The following is an 8,106-nucleotide window of genomic DNA, read 5'->3' as shown; positions in this document are numbered from 1 at the left end:
TCAGGACATTAGCAGCCCAAAGTGGATGGAATGAAATTGCACTCAAGACTGTGTTCAGAGAGGGACTGAACTACAATCTGCAGGCTGAACTCGCATGTAAGGGTGAGGATTCAACTCTCACTGAATTAATTTCATTGGCAGTAAGGATTGATAATTTACTAAGCAATTCACCATGCTCAAAGATTAGCTCCAAGTCACGGCCATCAGTTCATAGTCAAGTCCAGGCATGCCCGAAGCTCCTGAACCGATGCAGATCACCTATACCAGAGTTTCTGATGGAGAATGCGATCGTCGTCATTGGGAGCAACTGTGTTATTACTGTGGTGAAGGGAATCATCGAAACTCCACATGCCCTCACAAAGGCAAGAAATATCAAGACTCCAGAACTATTGTGAGTACCATAAACATTTCATCTCCAACAAACCACAGTTTCTCTCTTCCCACTGAGCTCTCCTTTGATGACAGACTGAAATCTGTTTCTGCACTCGTCAACTCAGGGGCTGCTGTGAATTTAATTCACCAAGGTCTAGTACGAGAGCTCCACATCCCTACAGTACCTTGTATACCCACCATTAACATTACTGCTGTAAATAATGCACCTATAGGCACAGGTATCACTCACCAAACTGTTATAGTGACACTACGGGTTGGATTGTGGGACTGCGCTGTTGAGTTACTTCCCAACATAGCACCACCTAGGAGCAAAGCCTATCCATTGTCAAGACCTGAAACCATGGCCATGGAGACTTACGTCGGGAGGCTTTAGCTTCAGGTTTCATTTGTCCTTCCACCTCACCAGCTGCAGCAGGCTTCTTCTCCGTCCATGCATTGACTACCGGGCATTGAACACGGTGACAATCAAGTACAGGTACCCACTCCCTCTTGTGCCATCTGCCCTAGAACAACTATGTGAAGCACGCATCTACACAAAACTGGATTTGAGGAGTGCTTGCAACCTGATTTGTATTAGAGAGGTTGACAAGTGGAAAACCACATTTATCACCATTAGGGGGCACTATGAATACCAGGTGATGCCTTATGGCCTGGCCAACGCACCAGCTGTGTTCCAGTCATTCATCAATGAGATCTTCAGAGACCTCCTCAACAGATGTGTCATCACCTACATTGACGACATCCTCATACTCCCAAGATAAAGCACAACACATCAAAGACATTAAAATGGTCCTCTCCTGCCTTCTGAAGCACCAACTCTACGTGAAAGCAGAAAAGTGTGAGTTCCACGCTACCCATACAACATTCTTGGGGTATATCATCAGTCATAGAGGTGTTGAGATGGAAGACTCTAAGATCAAGGCAGTCACAGAGTGGTCAAGACCCAACACTGTTAAGGAGCTACAACATTTCCTGGGTTTTGCAAATTTCTACAGGAGATTTATCCGCAACTACAGTCTCATCTCTGCCCCTTTAATATCATTTCTCAAAGGAAAACCATCCAAGCTACCATGGAGTGACTCTGCTCAAAAAGCCTTCGACACCCTCAAGACAAGTTTCACAACCGCCCCCATTCTCAAGCACCAAGATCCTAACCAACCGTTCATTGTGGAAGTGGATGCCTCAGACTGCGGCATAGGGGCGGTTCTCTCTCAACGCCACGGTAATCCTGGAAAACTTTATTCTTGTGCTTTCTTTTCCCGTAAACTGAACTCGGCTAAAAGGAACTATTATGTTGGAAATTAAGAGCTACTCTCCATGAAGGCTGTGCTAGAAGAGTGGCGCCACTGACTTGAAGGTTCTGTCCATCCATTCCAAGTAATCACCGACCATAAGAACCTCGAATACATCAAGGGAGCAAAACGTCTCAATCCACGACAAGCCTGATGGTCACTCTTCTTCACAAGGTTCCAATTCACAGTCACCTACCGCCCTGGCAGCAAGAACTGCAAAGCTGATGCTTTTTCCCGTCATCACGATCGCCTTCACAACATACCTCAAAACGAATCCATATTACCACCTTCTGTTGTCATCGCACCCATAAGCTGGGACATCATGGAAGAAATCCAATAAGCCCAACAAACAGACCCTGCACCACCTGAATTCCCTCCTAAAAAACAGTATGTACTACGCACTCTATGCCAAAGAACAATCCAATGGATTCTTACCTCCTTCAGCACTGGACACCCTGGCATCCAGAGGACTATAAGCCTGGTACGTAACTCATTTTGGTGGCCCTCAATCAATAATGATGTCACTGCTTATGTTAAGGCATGTCAAGTGTGTGCACAGTCTAAAACCCCTAGAGAACTGCCAGCCGTCCTGCTACAGTCACTGCCTATCCCTCAGAGACCATGGTCCCACCTGTCCGTCAAATTCATCACCGATCTGTCAAACTCCAATGAATATACCACCATCTTTGTTATCATTGACCGTTTCTCTAAGTCATGCAGACTAATCCCCTTGAAAGGTCTACCCACTGCCATGGAAACTGCTAACTCTCTTTTCCACCAAGTTTTCAGGAACTATGGTCTACCAGAAGACAGTGTCAGACCAGGGACCACAGTTCACTTCCAGAGTCTGGCAGGCTTTCTGTAAAAAGCTAGACATCAACATTAGCCTCACGTCTGGTTATAATCCTCAGGCTAATGGACAGGTGGAGAGGCTAAACCAGGAAATCGGCAGGTATCTCAGAGCTTACTGCAGTCGAGAACAACAGGTGGAGTGACTTCCTCCCATGGGCTGTATACGTCCAGAAATCCCTCACGCACTCATCTACTGACTCACTCCCTTCCAATGTGTGCTGGGCTACCAACCTCCTATGTTCCTTTGGTCGGGTCAACCCTCTATGGTGCCAGCGGTGGATGATTGGATCAGGCAGAGCGAGCAAGTGTGGGACAGTGTGCACGTAAGATTGCAGTAGGCTGTCCGGGCCCAACAGATACAAGCTGATCGACGTGTCCTCACCCCGGCTATCAACCTGGCCAGAGAGTCTGGCTGTCTACACGGGACCTCAAGTTGCGGCTACCCTGCAAGAAGCTCAGCCCCAGGTATGTTGGTCCGTTCGGAATTGTCAGACAAATCAATAATGTAACTTACCGACTGGAGCTACCTCCTAACTACCGCATCTCTCCTTCCATTCATGTGTCATTGTTGAAACCTGTCCACCCGACATCTGGCCTCGGAACCATGGATCCTGAGCTGCCCCCTCCATTGGAGATCGACGGATCACCTCCTTACATGGTCAGAGAGATCATAGACTCACGTCATCGAGGGGGGCCAGATGCAGTACCTGGTGGACTGGGAAGGTTATGGACCAGAGGAGAGATCAAGGACATACTGGATCCATCCCTGATCCAAGACTTCCAAACGCACCTGAATCGTCCTGCACCAAGACCAAGGGGACGACCAAGAAGAACAACACCGGGAGTTGTTTGTGGGGGGGAGGTTCTGTATGGACGTAGGCTGGTATCCCTTCAGCCGACCGCCAGAGGGAGCCCTCTCCTAAATACTGACACTGAACCATTTCTTATATGGTGACTTCCTGTTTGTATCATATAAATAGCCATGCCTTGCCATTGTGACCTTGCAAAGTATTGCCAGTTTTACTGCCTTACCAAGCTTTATTCTCATTGTCTGTTTCATTGCCTACTTGTTATGACCATTGTGCCTGCTTTACTGGATTACCGATTTTGGATTACTGTTTTACTCTGTTTGCCTGGTTGGACTGATTACCTGTTAACAACTACTTTGCCTGCTTCCCGACTACATCTCTGCCTTGTGTTTTGATTTGTATGCTGATTGTAAATAAACCTCCTGCATTTGGATTTTACCTTCACCTCCATGTCGAGTCCCTCACAGTATGAATAGATTTTGGATATACCTCATCCAGGGATGTGGGTATTGTCATGTGACCCAAGTATATGATGTAAGAACAACAACCGTGGAAATAATGTACTCTGGTTTTGTTAAACAAGCACCATTTCAGCACAAGGAACAACTTTCTTGGTATATATACAGTTGAAGTCAGAAGTTTACATACACTTAGGTTGAAGTCATTAACTCATTTTTTAACCACTCCACATATTTAATATTAGCAAACTATAGTTTTTGAAAGTAGTTTAGGACATCTGCTTTTTGCGTGACAAGTAATTTTTCCAACAATTGTTTACAGGCAGATTGTTTCACTTTTAATTGCCTATATCACAATTTCAGTGGGTCAGAAGTTTACATACACTAAGTTAACTGTGCCTTTAAGCAGCTTGGAAAATTCCAGAAAATGATGTCAAGCCTTTAGGCAATTAGCTTCTGATAGGCTAATTGGAGTCAATTGTAGGTGTACCTGTGGTTGTATTTTAAGGCCTACCTTCAAACTCAGTGCCTCTATGCTTGACATCATGGGAAAATCAAAAGAAATCAGCCAAGACCTCAGGAAAAAAAAATTTGTGGACCTCCACAAGTCTGGTTCATCCTTGGGAGCAATTTCCAAATGCCTGAAGGTACCACTATTGTACAAACAATAGTACGCAAGTATAAACACCATGGGACCATGCAGCCATCATACCACTCAGGAAGGAGACGCATCCTATTTCCTAGAGATGAATGTAGGTTGGTGTGAAAAGTGCAATTCAATCCCAGAACAACAGCAAAGGACCTTGTGAAGATGCTGGAGGAAACAGGTAGACAAGTATCTATATCCACAGTAAAATGAGTACTATTTCGACATAACCTGAAAGGCTGCTCAGCAAGGAAGAAGCCACTGCTCCAAAACTGCCATAAAAAATCCAGACTACAGTTTGCAAGTGCACATGGGGACAAAGATCTTACTTTTTGGAGAAATGTCCTCTGGTCTGATGAAACAAAAATTGAACTGTTTGCCATAATGACCATCGTTATGTTTGGAGGAAAAAGGGTGAGGCTTGCAAGCCGAAGAACATCATCCCAACCGTGAAGCATGGGGGTGGCAGCATAAAGGTAAAGCTCAATTGCAAATGGGTCTTCCAAATGGACAATGACCCCAAGGATACCTCCAAAGTTGTGGCAAAATGGCTTAAGTACAACAAAGTCAAGGTATTGAGTGAGCATCAAAAAGGTCTGACCTCTATCCGATAGAAAATTTGTGGGCAGAACTGAAAAAGCATGAGCAAGCAAGGAGGCCAACAAACCTGACACAGTTACACCAGTTCTGCCTGGAGGAATGGGCCAAAATTTCAGCGACTTATTGTGCGAAGCTTGTGGAAGGCTACCCAAAACTTTTGACCCAAGTTAAACAATTTAAAGGCAATGCTACCAAATGTGTATGTAAAGAGAAATATTTCTCTCTAGAGCGGGAATAAATCATGTTCAGCACTACACCCTTTATTCCCACTCCACGACTCAGTAATACTTCGATACAGAAGAAGAAGAAGACTAGGCTGTACAGACAGATGTTTAAGTTTACGAAAAACTGTAAGTCTCTGTTGACAGCACTTGTAAATACCTAGAGTGTGCTGACTGAAGTTGAGATGTTTATCCAATGTAATGCCAAGATATGCGCCGAATATAGATTCTGACGACCAGAGGTGGGTAGTAACGTGCTACATTTACTATGTTACATGTACTTGAGTAACTTTTTGGAAAAAAAATTACCACTAGAGTAGGTTTAAAGTAAATTTCTAATGACATTTTTGTACTTTTACTTCATTACAATGGGCGGCGTTCCTGTCATTACATTACTGGGTTTAATTTTAATTAATGTGTAATTTATTGAGAGATTATTGAATGTGATTTTTACAACAGCGGAAGTTCATACAGCTGCATGTGCTGACACAGACTGTCACTCAAGCTGAGTCCATCACTGCTGCAGCATCAAGCTCTTCTAACTAAGTGATGGGGTGTAACGATCCATCGATCTGGATCGTTACATCGATCCAATAACCAACGATCCAATGTTATTGATACAACGCGTAAATGTCGATATAGGAATTTTTTTTAAGATGCACCTTTATTTTAATACTCTCATGTCAGCCATGTCCGTACACATTTCCATCGGGCGATGAAGCAACCTTATTACATTAATTTCACTTTATGAGCGCTATATACGCTTTTCATGTGGGACACTGATGTGTGCAGGGTCTTTGAAGTGAAATTGTGCTCTGCTATCCGTGCGCGCACGTCAACTGGGCTTCCCACGATACCCGGGCTCCAGTGGCAGGATCAGTACGTGCGTGTCAACCGGACGCTACTTAAATTGCAAGCTTTTGTGACAAACGCAGAGTGGCTCACATGCTTGCGCATGTGACCCATTTGAAGTTTACATTAGAATTTGCTATTAAAATGTACCATGGAGCAGTTCAGCCATCATTTGAAACGTCTTGACAACGCCGACATTCTGAACAGCACGAATGAGGGAAAGAGAAATCACCTGCTGCCCAGAACTAACATCCAGTGGTGCCTGCAGCTGTACGGCCGTACATGTCCATACCATGAGCGCTCCAAATGACATTAGAAACATTTACTCCCAGAATATTTCATCCATCATGAAATGTGTCCCGTATTTCTGTTTACTGTTTGAAAGAACTAACAATGCCCAATTTGTGAATGAATAATTCTTTTGAGCCGGTTCTTTCAGTGAGCTCAACTGATAAAGACCTGCATTCTGCTCTATTCGTTGTGGTGCTTTGCTTTTGTAGCACGAGAACACGTCTGTCTGAACGGATACTGGAAGAAAAGACAATAGTTACATGAATGCTACTCATACTCGAGAAAATAAAGTAAATTCTTATCTTAAAGTTACCAGAATTGAACGCTTTGGTGGTGGTGGTGTTTTGTTTTTTGTTTTTTGCAAAAAAATAATAATAATCACGGGGAGCATGGTATAACATTTATTAGGCAGATTTAGATGTCTATAACCCGACCCGGGCCCGACGGGACCCGAGAATCCGACGGGTTTCGGGCCGGGTTCGGGTCAGTTTTTTCAAGTAGGACTTCGGGTTCGGGTTTGTATGAAGGAAAAAATAAACAGGCCTACCGAGCTTGTTTCGTGCTCTCACTCACAGACGCGCGAACGGAGGAGTTAGGGGCTGTTCACACCAAACGTGTTTTTGCGTGTGTCTGTTCTGTTTTCCCATTTACTTATTGTGTTGCATGAAAGAAAGAAAGTCATACGGGTTTGGAACAACATGATGGTGAATGATGACAGAATTTCCATTAATAATAATAATTCTGGGGGGCCTGGGTAGCTCAGCGAGTAAAGACGTTGACTACCACCCCTGGAGTTGCAAGTTCGAATCCAGGGCGTGCTGAGTGACTCAGCCAGGTCTCCTAAGCAACCAAATTTGCCTGGTTGCTAGGGAGGGTAGAGTCACATGGGGTAACCCCCTTGTGGTCGCTATAATATGGTTTTCGCTCTCGGTGGGGCACGTGGTGAGTTGTGCGTGGATGCTGCAGAGAATTGTGTGAAGCCTCCCACACACGCTATGCCTCTGAGGTAATGCACTCATCAAGCCACGTGATAAGATGCACGGATTGACTGTCTCAGACGCGGAGGCAACTGCGATTCATCCTCTGCCACCTGGATTGAGGCGAGTCACTACGCCACCACGAGGACTTAGAACGCATTGGGAATTGGGCATTCCAAATTGGGGAGAAATATAAATAATAATAATAATTTTAAAATACATGTTGAATGTGTATTATGTAATGGAATGTAGGGAGTTAAAATCCATTATGTCATTTGTGAAAGTAACGAGTTACTCACTACTTGAGTACTCTTTTAATTGGATACTTTCTTACTCTTACTCAAGTAATTATTTATGTTGGCACTTTTACTTCTACTTGAGTATTTAAGTAATTGTACTTTTACTTGAGTACAGTTTTTGGCTACTCTACCCACCTCTGCTGATGACATGGATTTAACCACTGGAATCGAATGCAGTGCTTGAAGTTGGCAGGTACTCACCTCTATGCAGTACCTGCCCTTCTATAAGTTAGTCTACAGATTACCGGCAGTTTTTCTTGCGCACCAACTCTTCTCAGAGTCTCCCTGTACAATGTAATTTCTTTATTTGATGCAAGTCAGTGGGTGATTCGATACGGCCCACCAATCACTTTTATCTGATAGTTTGACTGATTTTGATAAAATCGCATCTAAACATCTGAGCACACTCTGCGCAA

This window comes from Myxocyprinus asiaticus, chromosome 36 (genome assembly GCF_019703515.2).
Source record: "Myxocyprinus asiaticus isolate MX2 ecotype Aquarium Trade chromosome 36, UBuf_Myxa_2, whole genome shotgun sequence".
Lineage (NCBI taxonomy): Eukaryota > Metazoa > Chordata > Actinopteri > Cypriniformes > Catostomidae > Myxocyprinus > Myxocyprinus asiaticus.
Note: the sequence above shows the minus strand (reverse complement) of the source record.